The 21276-nt window shown below is 37.2% G+C and overlaps 1 protein-coding gene across 3 annotated transcripts in view; it reads left to right on the top strand.

Moving 5' to 3' along the window:
• Positions 1-21276, top strand: part of DPH6 (diphthamine biosynthesis 6) — a 336135-nt gene that overhangs the window by 279279 nt on the left and 35580 nt on the right. For 2 of the 3 annotated variants that reach the window (XR_006599355.1, XR_006599357.1), the window contains one exon: positions 18564-18806. The exons of the other annotated variant lie outside the window; for it this stretch is intronic. The gene's annotated coding sequence lies outside the window, so the exon portion shown is untranslated. The remainder of the gene's footprint in view (positions 1-18563; positions 18807-21276) is intronic. 3 annotated transcript variants of the gene reach the window in all.

The following is a 21276-nucleotide window of genomic DNA, read 5'->3' on the forward strand; positions in this document are numbered from 1 at the left end:
CCAAGAAGTTTTAAATTATTTTTAACAACAAAAAGGACGTACTTTGTGAATACCATTTTATATCTTTCCTCACCCTCCCTACCACTTAATGAGGCACTGGGGACACTGTTTGATGTCTGTACGTGTACCACCCTCTTCATTCCTTTTCATGGTTGTATTATTTTTCATTGATGAGTGTATAATTTATTTCACCAATTATTTATGGACATCTAGGTTATTTACAGTTATTTGCTATTGTAAAAATTTCTTCACTTGAACATTCTTTTACAAATGTCTTTACATTCTTGTGCAACTATTTATGTAGGACAAATTCCCCATAATGAAATTGCTGAGTGAAAGCTTGAGAATACAGATAAATATTGCCAGACTGCCTATGAACATGTTGTCCCATACTCTTCCCACACTTGGCCAACACTGGAACCTGTCAATATTTTTCATCTTTGCAAACACATAGAAGAAAAATGTTGCAGAAGTTCTTATTTTAGTCATCTACAGACCCTCAGATTATCTCCCCTCATTCCTTACATATTTTAACTTCTGCTTCTTTGTCAGTTCTTTGTGATTACAGTATCCTTTCAAGATAGACAAGGTAGTCCTTCCAATACCTACCTACTCTTCATCCACACTGAACCTCACTGGTCATACACTGAGGCTTGTTATTTAACCAATAACAACAAGCCCTCTGTATTCTCACTTCCAGCAACGTACCCTCTGTTTACCACCTATCTTTCCAGTTTATTCCCTGTAGTACTCTGATTCCAGTAGGAAGTATAATCATTAATCCTACCATCTCTTAGTGCTTCTTAGTCCTTTCTTGTCTTCCCTTCTTAGTTAGCTCCCCATTGTCCTTCCTTTATTTCCCTGGAAAGATGTAATGGCCCATCATTATAATCACTCCATGCATTCACCCTCATCTTCCTGGCCTCTTTCTCTCCCCCTCCCTCTATTACACTCACCCGACAAAACCCCAACCCCAGTGCAATCCAGTTCACTGCACATTATTTACCGGCACCTAGGCACCTAAACATAGCTAAAGAAAAAAACACTTTTATACTGATGGTCTACTTAATCTGTGAACATGTACCTGAACTGAGCCCTTTGTGCTAATGCAGCAATCTTACCATATTCTTGAATCCATTCACTCCCCGGCACTCCTTGATAACTAGTTCACAATGTCTCCTCTCATCCTAAACCTCCAACAATTCCGGACCTACCTCTTGACTCCCGATGAGGACCTTAATTCTCAGAGATAATGGAAGCAATCAGAGCAAAATTTCCACAACCTGCCCCCCCACACACACACACTCAATATTCTATCTGCCTTCCTCCTGTTACTGCAAATGAACTGTCTGTGTATGTGTCAAAGACCAATTTTGAGGCAAGGAAACTTGAAATCATAAATTAGAATGCTGCCTATGGTGTAAATTAGTCTTTGCATATGAACTAAGCAAGGTAAGAGTGTACCCATTTGTTCTCCAATTATTTTTGTATGTTCACATCATAGTAAACATACTCTATTCATGTCCTCATGGAAATGGACAAGACCCCATTAGTCATATAGCTGTCTCCTCATTTTATAAGTTGAGACCTAAAGAAGTAAAATGACTTTCCCAAGGAGACATGTGTATGTGTGTGTTTTAAGTGAGTAACTAGAGGAAAGATGGCAACATAAGGGAAGTTTCACAAAAAAATTTTTTTCCGTAGAACGTACCAAAACTTAACAAATGAAGCAATAATAAAAAGTAAATGACCAATGCTAAACTAGGAAAGAATCAAATGCATTACACATACAGAATAATTTAAATCAAGTTAGGATAAGATGGTAAGAATCAACACAGAACTCCTTTTCTAGAGAGTAGTGTAATGAGGGGAGAATATGTGAATCAAACTGTTGAAAACAACTCACTGATATTCTCCCAATTTTATCCTAAATCTGGAGGGATAGAAACTAGGAGTAAAAATAAGGCACATAAAAATATGTTGACTATTTCCTTTAGGAAACAGCCTGTCGCTTATTGTTTCAATACAGTAACCTGGGGTCCTAGCTTGAAGAGTCACTGAGCTCAATCATTTCTGTTCTAGGTCAAAAAGGAGAGAAGAGAGAAAGGGGGAATAATCTCTATGGGTAACTGGGCTTGATCCAGACTGGCAAGCAGCAGCCAACGAAGCCGGGGAGGCAGGGGGGAAACTGTGTTGTCAAACCATATGAACCACACATTGGAAATATCTGGGTTATGCTAACATAGGAAAACAAGATGAAGCACAGAATACTTACCCACCTCTGAATTCTACTGATGTATGAGGAGAATGAATGAAGTGCTATCAAAAACAGAATTTCTTCCTCCCATCCCCTCTGATATCTGAGACACAAAACAAATAATACTGAACATTGGCATATGTCCACCGCATATGTTTGAACAGAAAATTTACTGGGCATTCAAGAAAAGAAAAGCAATGGAAATACACCCACACTATTTTGGAATGAGCCAGGCTTGGATGGAATGACCCCCTTTAGAATTGAGAGCTATCAAATAAATTCTGCTCCCACTAAAATGAGAAAAATGGAAGCAGCAGAATAGAACATATAAAACACAGATAGAGGGAATACTTGGAAGAAAATGCACTTCAAAAATGGTATCATGAGGGCCTGGGAGGCTCAGCTGGTTAAGCGTCTGACTTCAGTCAGGTCATGATCTCGCTGTTCCGCAGTTCGAGCCCTGCAACAGGCTCTGTGCTGACAGCTCAGAGCCTGGAGGCTGTTTCAAATTCTGTATCTCTCTCTCTCTCTCTCTCCCTCTGCCCGCCCCCACTCATTCTCTCTCTCTCTCTCTCTCTCTCTCTCTCTCTCTCTCTCTCTCAAAAATAAACATTAAAAAAAAATTTTAATGGTATCAAAATGTTCAACTGCTTTGCATACTCAAGAAAATTGAATTTTATGAAATAATAAGATGAAATATAGGATAAGACAAAGAATAAGGTGAAAAAGAAGGTGGAAGAAAGAAGGAGAGAAATTGAGAGGAAAATAACACCACAAGGGGAAAACATGTAATGTATTAAAAACAGCAAAGAAGAGACTCAGCAATGTAGAAAACCCAGACAGGATTGAGGACAGGGTTGTGAAAAGTCACACAAAAATAAGAAGTCATGAAGACTTAAGCACTTAAAAATACCAAAGTAGATGTGAAGAAAAATGGAAAGTTAACATATGGTTATTATATGCTGGCAGGGGTAAGAGGTGGGGTACTGAATAAATAAAACACACAAAAATCCAAAAAAAAAAAAAAAAAAACCAGTCTGCAGAAGAGAAAAAATCCTGACTCTATAGATCAAAAAGTTTCAGTTCATTTTAGAAAATGCTTATAAAGAATGGGCAATAGCAAGATAAATATTTTAAATTATTAAACCCCAGGGATGAAAAAAAATTTTTTTTAAAGATCACTTAAAAAGTGTAGGGAAGGGAGAAGACTTAGGGATTCAGATTTTTTCAAATTGCACATGTGAAGACAATGGAATCATTTCTAGAATTTTCAGGTTAAAACTATGTGTATCAAGCCAAATTGATACCACTTGAGAAAATATATTCTCAAATGTGTATGCATCTCCCATGTTTGAGTTCTGAAAATTGTACTTAAAACATAAGCAAGATTTCCATTTCCAACAATATGATGGATTAGATTCTAGAGTTGTCAGATATATCAAATAAAATTACAGAATGCCCAATCAAATTTAAATCTTTTAGTAAAAGTGTGGTCTAGGCAATGTTTGGGATAAACTTAGACTAACAGAGTGTTCCTTGTTTTTCTGAAATCCACACTTAACTGTGCCTCCTAAATTGCTTGCAACCTTAGACAGTCTGAAAAAAATCCCCTAACGTATAACTAGAAATGCCATATTAAAAAATACATATATCCTTTATCTTGTGTGACTGAGCTCCTAAGAGAGTAAAGGAAATCTCTAGGGTAACAAATGGAAGAGAAATTAATAAACTGAAGCTGAAATCATGGGAATTATTTGCTAATTATGGTGACCAAAACACTTGTGTTTGGCCATATGGGGACAGAAAACAGTGCTTTGCAGCTGCGTGGAGAGCAGGACCTGAGGCCTGTCTAAGACACCACTCTTGGGGCACCTGGGTGGCTCAGTCGGTTGAGTGTCCAACTTTGGCTCAGGTCATTATCTCACAGTTCAAGGGTTTGAGCCCCATGTCAAGCTTTGCACTGATAGCATGGAGCCTCTTGATCTCTTTCTCCCTCTCTCTCTGTCCCCCCACCCCTCAAAAATAAATAAACATGAAAAAAAACCACTTTTGAAGGGCCATAATCTTCATGAAAGGGATGGACTAAGAAAATAGGCTCACTAGCAAAAGGAGGGAGCAAGGAATTTGTGTGTCTTGCCTTAGGCTCTGAGGAGAAAACAAAACACGTTAACCTGGAAATGCAAACACATAGAGTTTTCTTCAAACAAATTTGGTGTTGAAACCACATGATCAGCGTGGTCCTAGAAACCCTAAGCCCATAAGTTAACTTTAGGTAATTCTGAATTGGTAAATTGGTAATGTGGAGCAACTGGCAGAACTAAGCACAGATTCCTCTGAAGAAATGCACCTTGACCCCAGGCTTTATCGGAGCTCTACAAGCATCGGAGCTCCTGCCAAACATTAGTCCGCCGTCCAAAATAACAGATTACATCAGGAAACAAGCCGCTACAGAGAAGAGTCAACAGTCATTAGGACAATAAATGAACAAACAAACAAACAAAAAGATACAAAAGAAAATAGCAGCATTAGACCCTAGGAACTTTCTATGTTCAAATTATGGATCCATAATATGAAGTATTTGAAAAAACAGGAGACTACTAAAAGTAAGCAGATTTTTAAAAGAAAAAAATTGAAAACTTAGACATAAAAAATATTATTATTAAGATTAAAAATTCTGGGAATGGATTAAGCAGAAGATTAGACACAACTCAAAAAGAGAATGAGTAGGAGCGCCTAGGTGGCTCAGTCAGTTAAGCCTCCAACTTCCACTCAGGTCATGATCTCACAGTTCATGAGTTCAAACCCTGCGTCGGGCTTTGTGCTGACAGCTCTCTGTGCTTCAGATTCTGTGTGTGTCTCTCTCTCCACCCCTCCCCAGCTCATGCTCTGTCTCTCTCTGTCTCAAAAATAAATAAACATTAAGAGAGAGAGAGAGAGAGAGAGAGAGAGAGAGAGAGAGAGAGAGAGAGAGGTGTGCCTGGGTGGCTCAGTCAGTTAAGCATCTGACTTTTGGCTCAGGTCATGATATCATGGTTTGTGAGTTCAAGCCCCGCATCAGGCTCTGTGCTGACAGCCCAGAGCCTGGAGCCTGCTTCAGATTCTGTGTCTCCCTCTCTCTCTGCCCCTCCCCTGCTCACACTCTGTCTCTCTCAAAAATAAATGAAAGATTTTAAAAAGAGAGAGAGAGAGAATGAATAAACTGGAATATAGAACTAAAGTGATTTTCCAGAATGCAGCCCAACAAGACAAAGACAAAGATAAAATTAATCTGCTTAGGGTTTCCAGGACCACACCCATCATGCAGTTTCAACTCCAAATTTGTTTGAGGGAAAACCTGTGTGTTTGAATTCCCAGGGGAATGTGTTTTGTTTTCCACTTAGTCATGAGTAACATGAAACAGGTTAAAAAACAAAACAAAACTTGAAAGATAGAAAGAAGGGTCTAACATATGTCCAACTGTGCTTTGGAAGAAGAAGGTAGGGGGAACAGGCAAAGATCAATGCTCAGAGATCATGAGTGAGGAGGTCCCAGAACTGAGGAAAGACTCCTCATGCAGGACAAATAAGAAATCCTCACTTAAATATAGAATGTTTAAACTCAGAAACAGAGATAACAACATCTTAAGAGAATATTCTGCTGATGAGAGTATGCATTGACCAACCTTTCCAAAGGACTATTTAGCAATAATTATCCATGACTAAAATATCCATATTCTTTTACTCTCTGATCCTACTCCTAGGAATTTATTCTAAGATAATAATCTGACAACAAAGACATTGGTCTCTGTATAATTTATAACAATAATACTTTGGATGCAATTTAAATATCCAGCAGTAGGAAAGTTAATAAATAAGTTATAGCATAATAGTACCGTGGCATATTACCCAGAATTAAAATGGTTGGTATATACACATTTATTGATAAGGGCAGATCTTCATTCTTACCAGTAAATAAAGCTTATAGCAGAACAGTATATATCATATAGTCCCATTCATGTAAAGTTACATATACATTTGTTTGTACTTAAGATATCTTAGTATATTGCCCAATGAAGGTATATATACTATTGGTCTGAAAGATTGAAAGTGGTTATCTCTGAGTATTGGGATTCCAGGTAATTTTCCTTACCATGCATTGCTACAGTGTTTGACTCTTTTTCTTCTTAACAGAAGCATGTTAAATACACATACATATATAAATAGGAAATATCTTACATTTTTTGATTCCCAGGACAGTTTTCTTTCCACTAAGCATAAGACCATTTTGATGATATATCATTTTGAGTGGCACCGATAGGGCTACCCATACAACTATAATTATACTACACTTTTCTTTACCTTTTGAGATATATGTAGGAACCTTCATTACCACTCCTAAATGTCAGGTAATTAGTGAATGAATTTCTGTTGGTTACCTTATATATGTAAAGACTGAGGAAAGGTATTCAGAAGTATAGGGGAAGAGAAGTACAGAGAAAGATACCAGGAGACCATATTTTAACTAAAATCTACTGCTGTACCACACCAATACATCTAACATGTCTTGTTCAGAGAGCATAAAACTGAATAGATATATGAGCATTTATGACTATTCCTGAAGTTTCTGTCATTTTTTAAAATAAGTCAGTTTTTATAAAGGTCCAAATAAGGCTGAGAAAAATCACAAATAAAAATATTATTGAAGGTAGTATGATTTTTTTCCTAAGACATTAGATGAAATAGAACAACTAATGGTAGTTTTCCTCCTTGACTTTTCTCAGGTGTTTAAAGTTAAGAAGAATTGAATTTTCAAATTATGCCTCCTCCTATTACATTCTTAGTTAAAAAAAAAATCGTTGTGGTAACACCCCAGTGGCAATGAACACACTGACACCTAGATCTTAGTTTCTAAATGCCATTCTGCAATATAAAGAACTAGGACTCCTTGAAGAAATGGCTGACTCTGGCCGAGGTAGAGGACACAAAATTAGCCTGGAGTGTCTTATAGTCTCAGAAAGTAAGAAACTGTTCCAAAACCAAAAGGATAGAGACATAGAGACAAGTAGACAAGAGGAGCCATCAGAAACAAGCCCCCCCGTTGCCAAAGCTGGACAAATTTTAGCAACAAAATCCCAAGTATAAAATAAATATATATGAGTCCATACTGGTATAAATAATTCCTGACCCTCGAGTATACACTGGTCTTAGTACACCTTTGCCGAAAATAGAGTAGGAAAAAAGGAGGAAGAGTAACTTTATAATGAATAAATCTGGCAAACATTACCTTACTCAAATGATCAAGGAACATCATCACTGATAAGCTATGTTCATTGCATGTACCCCAGCATGTGATATAATGGGAAGGACACTTCACCTCTGTGGTATCCTTCAAAAGAGACATTAACCTTTATCTCTCAGGGAAGGGTCGATATGAGGTAGAGGAGAAGTACAAGGGATTTCTTGGTCAGTGAAACCATTCTGTAAGATACTGTAATGGTGGGTGTCGATATACATTTGTCAAAAGCCATAGAACACACACCAAGAGTAAAGTCTAATGTAAACTATAGGCTTTGGTTAATAATAATATACCAATATTGGTTCATCAGTTGTAACAAGTGTACTACACAAATCCAAAATGTTAATAGCAAAAACGAGGGAAGCGGGCTTGAGGGGGATGCAGGAACTCTGTACTTGTTGCACAAATTTTCTACAGACCCAAAACTGCCTCCACAAAATATATTTAAAAAAAAAAAAACAACAAACAAAAGGCAATCAAAATTGAAAAGAAAAAATTGGTGGTAGAGGGAAAGATATATGATACAGAGAGTGTATTAAAATGTTAACAGTGATATATAAAGATTTTCACTTTATAACTCTCCTTTGTTCTGTTGGACATTTTTCATAATAAATGTGGGGGAAAAGTCATTGTGGGTAAAGCTTAGTATAGTAAGATCAATATGAGCCTGCATTTGATTCTGTACAAAATACATAATTTGACTTAATGACCTGAACTAGTAATCTAGATTTTGAAACCCAATTGGTCTGGTCTTCAAAACCCAGAGTCTAGATTAAATTACCTTTTTATTTGGAAAATACAGCTAACTATTAACTAGTTAGTATTATTTGAGAAGTACAACTAGTTAATTGTATTTGAGAAGTACAACTAGATATTCTGTGTTATCTCATGGGTAGAGGAATATGAACAGTGCTTTTGTAGTTTATTTTTAAAAGTTTTTTTAACTTTTTTTTTTTAATTTGAGAGAGAGAGAGAGAGAGAGAGAGAGAGAGAGAGAGAGCATGCACACATGAGTGGCGGAGAGGAGCAGAGGAAAAAAGAGATTCTTAAGCAGGTTCCACACACTCAGTGTGGAGCCCAATGACGGTCTCAATGTCACGGCCTTGGGATCAAGACCTGACCCAAAATCAAGAGTCGGACACTCAACTGACCAAGCCACCAAGGTGCCTCACTTTGTAGTTTTTTTAAAACAATACTGATGAGGGCACCTGGGTGGCTCAGTCAGTTAAGCGCGTGACTCTTGATCTCAGCTCAGGTCATGATCTCATGGTTCATGCAATGGAGCCCCACATGAGGCTCTGGGCTGACAGCACAGAGCCTGCTTGGGATTCTCTGTCTCCCTGTCTCTCTGTCAAGTTCCGTCTCTGTCTCTGTCTCTCTCTCTCTCCCTCAAAACAAATAAGCAAACATTAAAAAATAAATAAATAATCCATACTGATGCCATGGTGGTAGGATCTACACAACTCTGGACTTTGTCAGTGTTCTTGTAATGACTTAGCACTGTTTTATTTACCATCTAAGACCAAATTTTTTTATTACTTGCTACAATATGACAATAACTCCAGTTTTGAATGGTGCATATTTCTCATTATGAACCTCAATACACAGAATGTTTGCTGTTTTCAGTCACTACACTGTAAAAACGGTGCATTAAAAATAGTATGACATATTTGCATATTTATCTGTATTAAAAGCCTCAAGTTATTGCAGATACACAGCTGTTGCTTCTTCATCATTTTTAGAAAGAAACTGTACCCCCTCTCCTATATAAATTACATACATTTTCAAATGTATCATCTGATCCAAAGGAGTTGCAAAGCTCTAAACAGGAAAACTTATTCTCAGAGGAGTATGACATTAAAGGAGAGGAATTGTAAATATTTAGTCATTGCATCCGAATGATAAATTTTTAACCTAAAATGATAAATGTGTTCCCTTGCCAAGTCAGATATTATACATTGTAAACAGAAAGTAATTCTGGATGCTCTTACAAATTATGACCTCATTGCAGCATAAAGACTGCCTCATGTACAGAGAATTGAAAGAGATGCTGCTTTATAGCAATCAAGTGACAGAAGACTCCACTTTGTGACTTAAAACTGACAATCTGTAGTAATGTAAAGAAGTGTTTCTTATAAGAGCATTTCAGTATCTTTGTGAAAGTCAATAGTAACATTTTCTTTTTAATTGAAAAGGCAACTCTACGCCCCTGAAATGCTAGCAACTCTCATCTCAGTAGTTCTCAGAAAAGTCCCAGATTGAGTAACAATTCTATCAAGTTTCATTCTTTTCTTGAGAATTTTAATATGGACTCTTTCAGTTTTAAGAAACTACATGTGTGTCTTCAGCTCCATGACCACATTCAGTTGATTAATATATAATTCAAACGCATACTGGCAGTCATCCTTTTAGTATTCGAATTACTGTTCGTTAGTTTTTTAAGAAAGCTGTTAAATATAAACAGTTGAATCAAAGATTTTACATTTCAGAGTTCAATTTCGCCATGTTAGCTCAATAAGAGGGTCCTAAGAAGGGAGGATTATCATATATTAAATTAAAAGTTTGCCATTTTGCAGCTCTAATCCTGTTGGAAAAAGATGATTTCTGTCTTACTTAATCAGCAAGAGGTCTTTATTGCCTTAAGTATTAATTGATTAGGTTCTCATTAAGGTCAAAAGTACACTTGGCTGGCCAGAGGCAGCCAATTAGCACATTGTCAGCCATGCTTATTTACATTGACTGAACATAATGGTAGTTATTTGACTGTCAAGTCACAAGGTCACTGAATCTTTTGTGCACTTTGCCCTCTAAAAGGGCAATAGTCATTCAGACACCAGAAAGCATTCATAACAAAGATTTAGTTTATTACTTATTGACTTAAATCACTCTTAGAAACAGGTGTTTCATTCTCTTTGGACAAATGATATACCATTTCTTTGTGAAATACTTGAGGTCTGGTTGAAATTCTGTGGTTGATTGTGTCTGAGGATTTTTGTTCAGCTAGCAGCTTGCACTTCAAACTCTAAATAGCTTTTTAAAGAGCAGACCAATCCAATGACTATATCCCTTTGCAATCTAGACTTTTCTCTTGCTAAATGATTGCAGCAAGTTGGAACTAGTTGGGCACACTCATGCTGAAATGCCTTTCGGGTACCAGTCTCCAAGTTGAGGGTTAGAACCACATTTAAGTCTCCCCTTAGTGAGGAGATTACTATTCTTTTTAAATACACTGCTGCTGACATGGGATATTGTATATTTGTTACAGAACAAAAGAGGAATGACAATTCAAGGTTATTCATGAACGAGTAATCTAAAATTTCTGCCTATAGTCCCAGTAATTTTTATCATCATAAATCATTACACCTAATTTATAGGGTGGTCATGTAATTAGTTGCCTTTGTTAGCATTTTATTTTATTTTATTCTTTCTATTTCTCTTCTTCTACTTAAATTTAACACCATTATCCCTTCCATTCTCTATTATTGATTCAGATATCACTGATAATTCCATGAGTTAGATTTTAAGGAGAAAATTTTGTTTAAGGCATCACTTTTATGACTTGTGCCTCTAAATCAAACTAGAACCCATGAGTCAGCCTAGAGTTTTTTCCTTTGCCCTCCCTAAATAAGCATCCTGCTAAGTATCACTTTCCATCCATTCTAGTTACTGAATATCATCAATAAATATAAGTACCCTCCATTTCAACTCACTGTGACTGCCTCAGTTCAGCAATTTGTCTCTCTATTAAACTGTTGTAATGCCTTTTTGCTGGTCTTCTAAATGATTCACAGTGGCCCTCTGTTGGCATAACTGTCTTCCCTCTCCAGTGTGATTCCTTCAGAGTAGAGTGATATATTTTCACATTGTATCCCCAGCAAAGTTAGTATTTGGTACATGTAGGCATTCAGTAAAAATTTACTGAATAAATAATTAAATGACCATAATTAACTTTATGCTACATATAAATGTAAACCTTGATAGAGTAATTTTTTTTATGATTTAAGAACTCATTAAATCAAAGTTTTCACTGGTATTAAATTATTAATTAATACTTTCTCATACTGTTATAAGAAATAAGAAGCTGTAATTTATCCATGAGACTAAACCGACAGCATTGAATATGAAGACAGAGAGTCCAAATCAAAGGAAAAAATTACTACCATAATTCTTGAGTAATTAAGCTACCAAATACATGTAGAAAACAAATCCATATACTATCAAAACATTTGCTTTGTGGGATCATATGATTTTCTGATGATTCAGCATTAAATTAATACTTACTATTTATATATTGTCTACCAAGTACTGAGAATTCCACACACGTTATCTACCATCCTCTCAAGAACCATGTAATACAAACATCATATTTGTCATTTTATGGATAAGAAGACTGGTTTCACAGGGTAACTTCTCCAAAGGTGCATGGCCCAGGTCTCCAAAGCCGAAGCTCTGTCTATCACACTAATCTCTCCGTTTTCATCCTTGTTTAGAACTTTGGACAATCTATTTACTCTGAAACTTCACTACATGTTATATAGCACTGTTTCATATCCAACGCTGGGTTAAGCGTGGTTCATCAGTAGAGACAAAGGTGAGAAAAATGACAGTAGAAATTAAAGGTAATATGACTTAGTAGTTAAGATTGCATGGGCTTTAGCATCACACAGTCTTACACTTGAGTTCCAAGTCTGCTGTGTCCTACCTGCATAACCTTGAGTGAGCTACTTGATCTCCATTTTCAGTGCTCGAATCTTTACAATAGAAAATAATAGTAACTATCAGTGGGTTTGTGAAGATCACATGAGATTATGCAGATGAAATGCTTAGCACAGTAACTGGCACATCATAATAGCTCAGTAAATATAGTTATTATTGCTGTTAATAAAGATTTACTACCAAAATGAATGAGGTTATATATACTTCCTTATCCCTGGTTGAATCTGTGTGCTCTGGTATTACAGAACACCCACAAGAGTCATGTATTACACTGACACCTAGAGAATCATCTGGACACAGGTCGGGTTAAAGATAAGATATTCAAATGTTTAAGTTTGTTAGGGACTCCCTTGATTTTCATGATCATCATGTGGGCAGGCAGCACAGAGAACATCCTGTGCAGAGCCGTTCCTAGTCCCTCAGGCTGCATCTCAAATGTGCACAAAAGACATTCACTTCTTTGGTGACTTAGCACACAAACTGGGGTTATAATAAATCACAAACTGAATTCACAGAACTTGCCTGTTTGAGCACCAAGCTCCATGAGTCACTCTTAGTTATATCGTATTAGAATCATGAAGAGTTTCACTCAGAGCTAAAGAGATTCTCTGGTGTGGATCAACCAATTATCTCTTCTGCTTCATTAGCACCTCCAGGATTAGAAAGCTTGTGGTTAAAGGGGAGGGGAGGGCCTCATCTCCCACTTGATCTTGGGCCTGTTACCCTACTGGTGAAAGAAAATATGTTTATTTCACTCAATAATGAGCTTTTAAAAGAGCTGGCCAATTCTTACTCTTTTATTGCCTGTACTTTATGTATGAGACAGGCAAATACAAGAGATACTTTATTGCTTTTCTCCCTCTTTACCAAGATGCTACTGGAAACTCTCTAGTCACACAAAGAAGGAACCAGTAAATTCACCACACCGAGAAAGTATGTTGACTCGTCTATTAATAAATAAGCATGCATGGAGTATCTGCTGTGCGACATAGACCTTGAGCTAGAGGTTGAGGATAATGTCCCTGATTTTACAGAACTCGTTTCACTCAAACTAGGGTAGAAAAGAAACACTGATTTATACTCTTAAGATAAAATTTAGAAATTTTAAATAAAATTCAGACATTAATATCAGGTTAAACTCTTATTCAGATATCCTTGGAATGATCACAGTTTACACTTAATATTTGATATGTAACCTTGAATTTTCATATTTTATTGTTTTTAGCATGGCTAGGTTAATCCTTTAATAACTAACTTACTATTAGTTATTCTAACCGGTTTTTTCAATCAAACACTTCTTATTCTATAATAACAACTATAGTGCCTTGCCTAGCTATTACCTATTTTCTTTGTGCTCTGTCTTCATCTAAAATAAATCATAAAAGTATGGATTGTCTTTCTCTTAATCTTTTGGTTTATTTTAAACAAAGGAATTGTATAATTTGATTGGAAATATATATTCCTTTTTTTTTTCAGTTTTTACAGTGTTTCCCATGATTTTCAATATTTGTTCTTGGCAAAAACCCTACCTTATTGATTGTGTTCCTTCTGAAATGGATTCTTTTAGCAAATATTTATTGAACACTCGCTTTGTGCTGGGTTCTCTGTTGCTGCCCTCATGGAACTTACATGCTAAGAGGGGGGAGACAAAAAAAAAATAGACCGGATAAGGGAAATCAAGAATGGAGGTAAGGGTGTAGAGGGGAAGGGGATGTTATGTTAAATAGGGTGGTCACAGTTGGGCTCATTGAGAAGGTGTCATCTGAGCAGAAGAACTGAAGGAAACAAGGGATTTAGCCAAGCAGATTACCAGCATAGGACAATCTAGGCAGAAGAAACAGCCAGTGACAATTTGATAATGTGTCACTGTTTAAGGTTCCAGCCCTGTTTGAGAAGCAGCAAGGACATTAATGTCACTAAACACCAAGTGAATTTACAAGATAATGATAGAAGGCAAGGCCATAGAGGTGAGAGAAAAAGGCCAGGGAAGGAGAAGGTCCTTACAGACCTGGGGAAGGAATTTGACTTTTACTCTGAGTGAAATGGGAAGCCAAGAGGGCTTTAAGCGGAGGACTGACCCGATGTAAATTGCGCGTTAAGAGTATCTCTTAGGCCCTGGCTTGAGCATGGATTCTTCAAAGGGTAGAAGCAGATGGGCCAATTAAGATAATTCCCAATAATCCATATGAAAAATGATAGTGACTTGGGTCAGGATGGTAACATAGAACTTGGTAAGAAGTGGTTGTATTCTGGATATATTCTGAAGCTATAACTGACAGGATTTCCTGGCAGATAGAAGGTGAATAGTAAAAGGAAGAAAGGATTCAAGGAAGATTACAAGTTTTAGGGCCTAACCAACAGAAGAACATAAGAACGTGAAAATCCTTCCCTACATACTTCCTGCTCCTAATGATTCTATATGTCAACTCTACTTGTAAAACTGTTTTAATTTATATTTTAGTCTTCAGATACTTAGAAAGTAGAAACCCAACCAACTCAAAAGTCCCAACAGTACTCTTGCTAAATTCAGAGTATCCCTGTGTAAATTGGTGTGCTACCTGTCACTTAAGGATAACACCCCCTCTAGTACTTACTAGATAACATAACATCATCATGAGGATACTTGGAACACACAAGAGAATTAGATGACACAGTCCTTGTCTTCTTTAAGCTTACTGTCTATCTTACCACCTGGCTAAGCAGAAATCCAAGTTGGTCTGGGATTGGATCTCAGGCACAGGGCCTGAATACAGGGGTTTCGGTTAGCTTCGGATCCCTGTGTGATGTAAAGGGAGGTCCAGGTAAGAAGTTCCAGGTGAGATGGCTTTGGGGAACTGAGGCCCAGTATAAAATGTTAGTCTTGAGTAAGGGGTCAGGCTGACCCTAACAATCTGTCACAAGGAAAAGACCCACCCCAGAACACTGTATGTTTTTCTAGTTAACGCAGACGCCATTCTCCTATCTCTTTCTTTTCTCCTCAGTATTTAAGAAAGGTCATGTTGTACCCTTCAAACACTAACAACAGGTCTACTGGGGAAGTGGGTTGGTGGGGGAGAGTGTGGAGAATCATCCATATAAAGAGAAATATGAATAAATGTAAAAAGCATAAAAATGTGTGGTATCAAAAAAATTCATGTCCACAATAAATTGTCTTCCTCCTCCTCCTCCTCCTCCTCCTCCTCCTCCTCCTCCTCCTCCTCCTTCTCCTCCTTCTTTTATTTTATGGGTAGATTTTACTGTCATTTTAGGCTACTATTAACAGCATCTCATTTGATAATGACAAATTTGTTGACATCTCTCCTCTTTTAGATTTAGTTGAATGCAAAGAAAACCTTTGAAATGCAAATAATTGATCCTTTCTCATGCCCCCAAGAAGGTTTGGAACATGGCAAGACTTGAATGTGTCTTGGAAAATACCATCTAATTCCAGAAAAGTGTAGGAGTCCATACCTAATCTTCAGACAGATAAGGACTGACTGAACATGAAATACAGACTGTGGTCAACTTTAATTCTTTCCCACATCAGATTTCCATGGAACCCTGTCATTTCTTTGAGTGAGACAAATGAATGTCTCTAATACTTTATACATCCATTGGTAAAATTCAATTCAAAAACAACTCTAAGGTCAAATATAAATTATTTTGCTGTTGTATTTAATTCTGGATTATCCTCTTGTCTTTTCTTTGGCATGAGAACAAATTACCATTGGTGAAGTCCAAAGATTATAAAGCACTACTTAAGCATTCATGTGAAGTATCAAGATTAGGAGAGAGCACAAAGACTAGTGTGTTAAAGAATAAAGTTTCTGAGACCAGATGGGGCAAATTACACAGGTTTTAAGGAGAAAGTACAACACTTGGTTTTAGAAGGAAAGGAGGAGAGATAATATGTTTTGGCAGTAGTTTGGGTTCTTAGTACAGAAGATATTATTTTAATCGTCTTCATAATTGAATCTAATCATATGCTTTCCCTGTAACAGAAAATTATATTTCCTCTGTCTCTGTGGGTACCCTCCTCTGAGACTAAGAAAACTATTTGTGAAATGAGAATTGAAGAGGGATCATATTCTTTTAGATGACTTTCCTCAGCCCTCGCATCAGAGAGCCTGAGTCAGCCTCAGGCACTGAGCACCGGCTCAGACCCAACCTGCTGGTACTTCTTTTGCTGCAGAGCACAGTCACATAATCCTGGGCCAAACATGTTGGAGCCTTGTTCCTCCATCTACTCCGGTTGACCTCTAACAAAACTCTGCTCTCTCTCCATTTGTCTGTGAAGAGAGTTTTCATTTTAAACTCTTCCAATCTAACAGAGGGAAAAGGTTAAAAAGAAAATCAAACACCCCCTTCCAAAAACAAACAACAAAAAAAAAGTAGTCCACAGTTTCCCACTGTACTGGAGCCAAGCACTCTGCCAGTTTTGCTCTCATGTCTCTGAGTTGTACCCTGACCTTTCATATGACCAGCGGGGCTTGTTGCATAAGATCTATCTGGGTGCCTTTTTAAAAGTGCTATCTTTGTCCATATTTCAAAACACTCACAGATATTTTATCATTAATTAGTATTCATATTATGTCTCAAACAATCTGTTCAAGAATAGGGGAAGTGAACTAGTTGGACAGCTCTTCTGTTTGTCTAGTGATTAACATGGATGATGTGTGTAGAGCCTGAGACCTTATAGAGGGAGGAGGCGGTCAAATATTGGGTAGGTAACTCCTGGAACATTTAGAAGCTCACCTACTTTGGAGGTTAGACTTCTCCAGAAAAACTATACTTGGCAAAGAGGGTGGGGAGACACAGACCTCTTTAAAAATAGACCCATGCCTTTTTGATTCACAGCATCCTGGATTTGCTTTTCATCATGTTATCATGCCACTTGGGAGCTGGCTGGACTCCCTTGTTCAGTGACATATATTTCATAGTGGTTTTTTTTTTTTAAAACCATTTGTTCTTTCAACCACAACATGCTTTGCATTTCTCTTTCAAATTTGAGGGTGTATATATAGATTGATCAAAATAATATTTTTTAACATTCCAAACAATTTAGAAAGATAGTGGATGGGTGTCAGTTAATCTATTATGTTCCTCTCTTCCTCCTCCCCCTCTTCAGCTGCTAATCTTAGAACTTGTGTGCCAAATTGTGTAAGATATTCTTCCAATAGCTACATGTGTGACTCTTTTGTGAGCTCTACAGACAGTTATGAGGACAGATTTGGAGTTGCATATGGGACTGTCACATGATTTGATTGCCTTGTCTTCCAGGCACTGAGATTTCTTTTCACTGAGCTTTAATACTGAGGAATTTTTAGTTGTGATGGAAGTTCAGCAAAGTCTCTATTAAAGAATTTACACCAGGAATGGGGAAGGAAAAAAAAGTTTTTACTCAACACCACTCTGTATTTGGCATCTCTATATACTGAGCAGTTCATATGTTTATTTTTTCCAATAGTGAAAAAAATTCACAGAATTTTTATGAAAATCAGAAAGCTAAGAGCCTTTATTATCCTCCTTGCTCTTTTGGAGCAAGATCTAGTAGATGTCTCGACAGAAAAAGGAAGCAGATGCTTTGTAAAAAGGTCTCATATAATTCATGTCCAATTATAGAAAATGATCCACAGGAAAAAAAAAATGTTATCTATCAACTGTTAGGAGCCAAAAATACTGTGCCTTTAGTCTCTGAAACAGAAAGGTGCAAATCCATTTTCAACTTTACAGAAACATATTGAAAACCCTCTTTCAAGACCCCAACACCACATCCCCTCACCCCATTGAATGACAGGGCCACCCCTGAGGGACACACTGCATTAAAAGAAGATCTTTCTCCTAATCTTATTTCAGCTGTTTCTCAAGAATAAATCAATGTCCTAGTGATAGCTGTGTCCCATGCATTAAGACACATATTATATTTTTAAAGTGTTAATCATATATACCCAGAGAGCTTTTTTCTTTTCCTGCTCAATGTATAAGACTTTTCATCCTCATATTTTTTTTCACCCTGTAAAACACATACAGTAGTTAATTACTGAGAGCTTCACCTATTAGGTTTGAAGTCCTAATTTGGAAGTAATAACGATGGCTAGCATATATCAATTGCTGCTCTGAGCCTAAACCCTATAAAACAAATTTTGTATATACATTACTTCTAATCTGCAGAATAACTCACCAAAGTGGGTATTATTATTATTATTATTATTATTATTATTATTATCATCATCATTATTATTATCTTTTTCCCAGTAGAGTAAGAACTCAGAAATAGCTTTACTGAGGAGAGAGTCTATTTTCTTACTTTGGACCTTAATTTCCTTACCTGTTTTAGGTTGGAGAAGTCCTGTGCCTTGCTGGGCAAATTGCACTAACACTTTGCACAATGAAACTTGTGAGTGGTGGAACATGAGCAGAAGCTTCCTTGTCCCTGCTCCACACCCTGCAAATTCTGGAGGCCACGCATAGAGGCACTGGGCTTCCCCACGTTCTCAGGGCTCACTGTTACATAACAAGCACCAAGTTCATGGCAACTGCTCTGGATTCCTGGCTGAAGAACTTCAGAACACATAAGAAGGTACCTACAGTATCTGTTCTATTTCTGGTCTCCAAAGGAGCAATTCATGAAAAGGTTTTCTTCAGACAATATCAAGTCATTCTCTGTGCATTTCATAACGCTTCGAACTAAATCTGGCATAATGAGATTTGATTGAGCTGTTATGTTCTGCTGCGTAAGTGGCTGTGCACAATTGAGAAAGAAAATTGCTTAATAGGAAGTTATAGTCATCACTAACTTTATCTTAATTCTCCAAAGCAGTAAGTTAAGACTCATTTAAGAGCAGCTTAGAGCTCTCAGAAAATGTTGAAAAACTACTCTGTTTAGAAACACTTCTGTCCAGATGGCACACTGTCCTCTCTGGAATTGGGGGTTTATCTTTCTGATACTGTATTCGCTTGGGGTGAGTTTTATCTTATTTCTCCAGAGACATTTGAAAAGGGCCTTTTCTATCTATTCTTCTAAAATATGTAACAGAGATGATATTTTTCAGCATAAGAGCTGTATCTTGGTTTAAGGTGGTAACTTTTAGTTATCCCACAGACATCCAAAAGCCGTTTCTGAAATAAACTGAATTTAGAATGCACCATTATTTATACTATTGTATCATCAGAAAGGAATGAATATTTAAAATAAATAGAAGGGGTGCCTGGGTGGCGCAGTCGATGAAGCATCCAACTCTTGATCTCAGCTCAGGTCCATGATATCGCTCAGGTCCATGATAGTTTGTGAGTCTGAGCCCTGCATCGGGTTCTGCTCTGATGGTGCGGAGCATGCTTGGGATTCTGTCTCTCCTTCTCTCTGCCCCTCCCCTGCTTGTGCACACTCTCTCTCTCTCTCTCAAAATAAATAAATAAATAAATATAAGTAGTTTTTAAATAAGTAGTAGTTTAAGCTGATGGTTGGAATTTATTCTAGAGAGAACTTCTAAGAATCTGTTCTCTGCTAATATTTAAAGCTACATTGGCAATGCCATTGTTATTTGCAGTGGTATTATTATTTCCCTAGTAAATCTCTGAGATGGATGAACAACCAGTAAAGCTAGTAAGAGTTTTAGTGTGTTTAGAGCTTAATAAGGTTTTTCGGTGATAAGGAAATATGAAAAAATATTTTACTTTCTAAATATCAGGAGTAACCAATTTAAAAAGATAATGGAGGAAAAAAGGCAACATGCATAGTAGTCTTCAAAAACTATAAGAAATGTTAGGACCTAGGGGTGTCTGGGTGGCTCAATCTGTTGAGTGACTGACTCTTGGTTTCCGCTCAGGTCATGACCTCATAGTCATGAGATCGAGCCCCATGTTGGGCTCCGCGCTGAGCACAGAGCCTACTTGGGATTCTCTCTCTCTCTCTCTCTCTCTCTCTCTCTCTCTCTCTCTCTCCCTCCCTCTCTCTCTCTCCCTCTCTCTCTCTCCCTCTCTCTCTTTCTGTACCTCACCCACACTTACTCTCTCTCTCAAAAACAAATAAACTTAAAAATACATTTTAGGTTTCTTCTATGAAGAAAACCGTAAATCTTTATGGCAGGATGAAGCTTTAAAAAATTTAGAAGAGGGGTGCCTTTATAAGAGGTGAGCCACTGTCAGTTAAGTGTCCACTTCAGCTCAGGTCATGATCTCACAGTTTGTGGGTTTGAGCCCTGCATTAGACTCTGTGCTGACAGCTCAGAGCCTGGAGCCTGCTTCGGGTTCTGTGTCTCCCGCTCTCTTTGCCCCTCTCCCACTCATGCTCTGTCTCTCTCCCTCTTAGAAATGAATAAACATTAAAAAAATGTTTAAAAAAATTCATAAGATACACCACGTTTCTGAATGGAAATTATTTAAAGATATATGGTTTTAAATAGTTTTTATTTTTAAAATAAACGTTATTTCATTAAAATCAAATCTCATAAGGAACATACTTAACACAATGATGCTGAAGCAGATTTGGAAGAACAAAGCAGGCAAAAATAGCCTGGAAATTTTTACCAAAAAAAGAAACTAAAGAAGAAAGAAAGATATAAAGGAGGAGAGGAGGAAGAATAAAAAAAAAAAAAGCCTCACACTGCCAGATGTTAAAATATAATGGAAAGATACAATTAAAATCAAGTAGCTTTGGTACAGTAACAGATAATAATCCCAAACTTGAAATCTCTCTTAAAATCACATGCTTTCATATTTGTAGAGGTAGAAGTGTTTGCTTAGATGCTGCCTGTTAAGGATTTAGCAAACTTTGCTTTGGAGATGCCTTGTCTTCCATGAACGAGCCTGCTCATTCCACACCTGATAAAAGGTGGAGTTTGCCAACAGTCTGTACTAGCTGCCTCTTACTTTGATTGTTACACTTGAAGTTCCTCCGAACCCAGCAGGGTCTAAAGCTCAAGTATCTGAGAGCCTTCCCTCCTCCTCGTGACTACGGGGGTCTGTAGCATTCTTATAAAAGTCACTTTCAATTGGTAGGGAAAATATTTCCTGGATTTGTGCTTTATTTAATTTTTGCTGTGGCTGACACA

This window comes from Felis catus, chromosome B3 (assembly GCF_018350175.1).
Source record: "Felis catus isolate Fca126 chromosome B3, F.catus_Fca126_mat1.0, whole genome shotgun sequence".
NCBI classification, from domain to species: Eukaryota; Metazoa; Chordata; class Mammalia; order Carnivora; family Felidae; genus Felis; species Felis catus.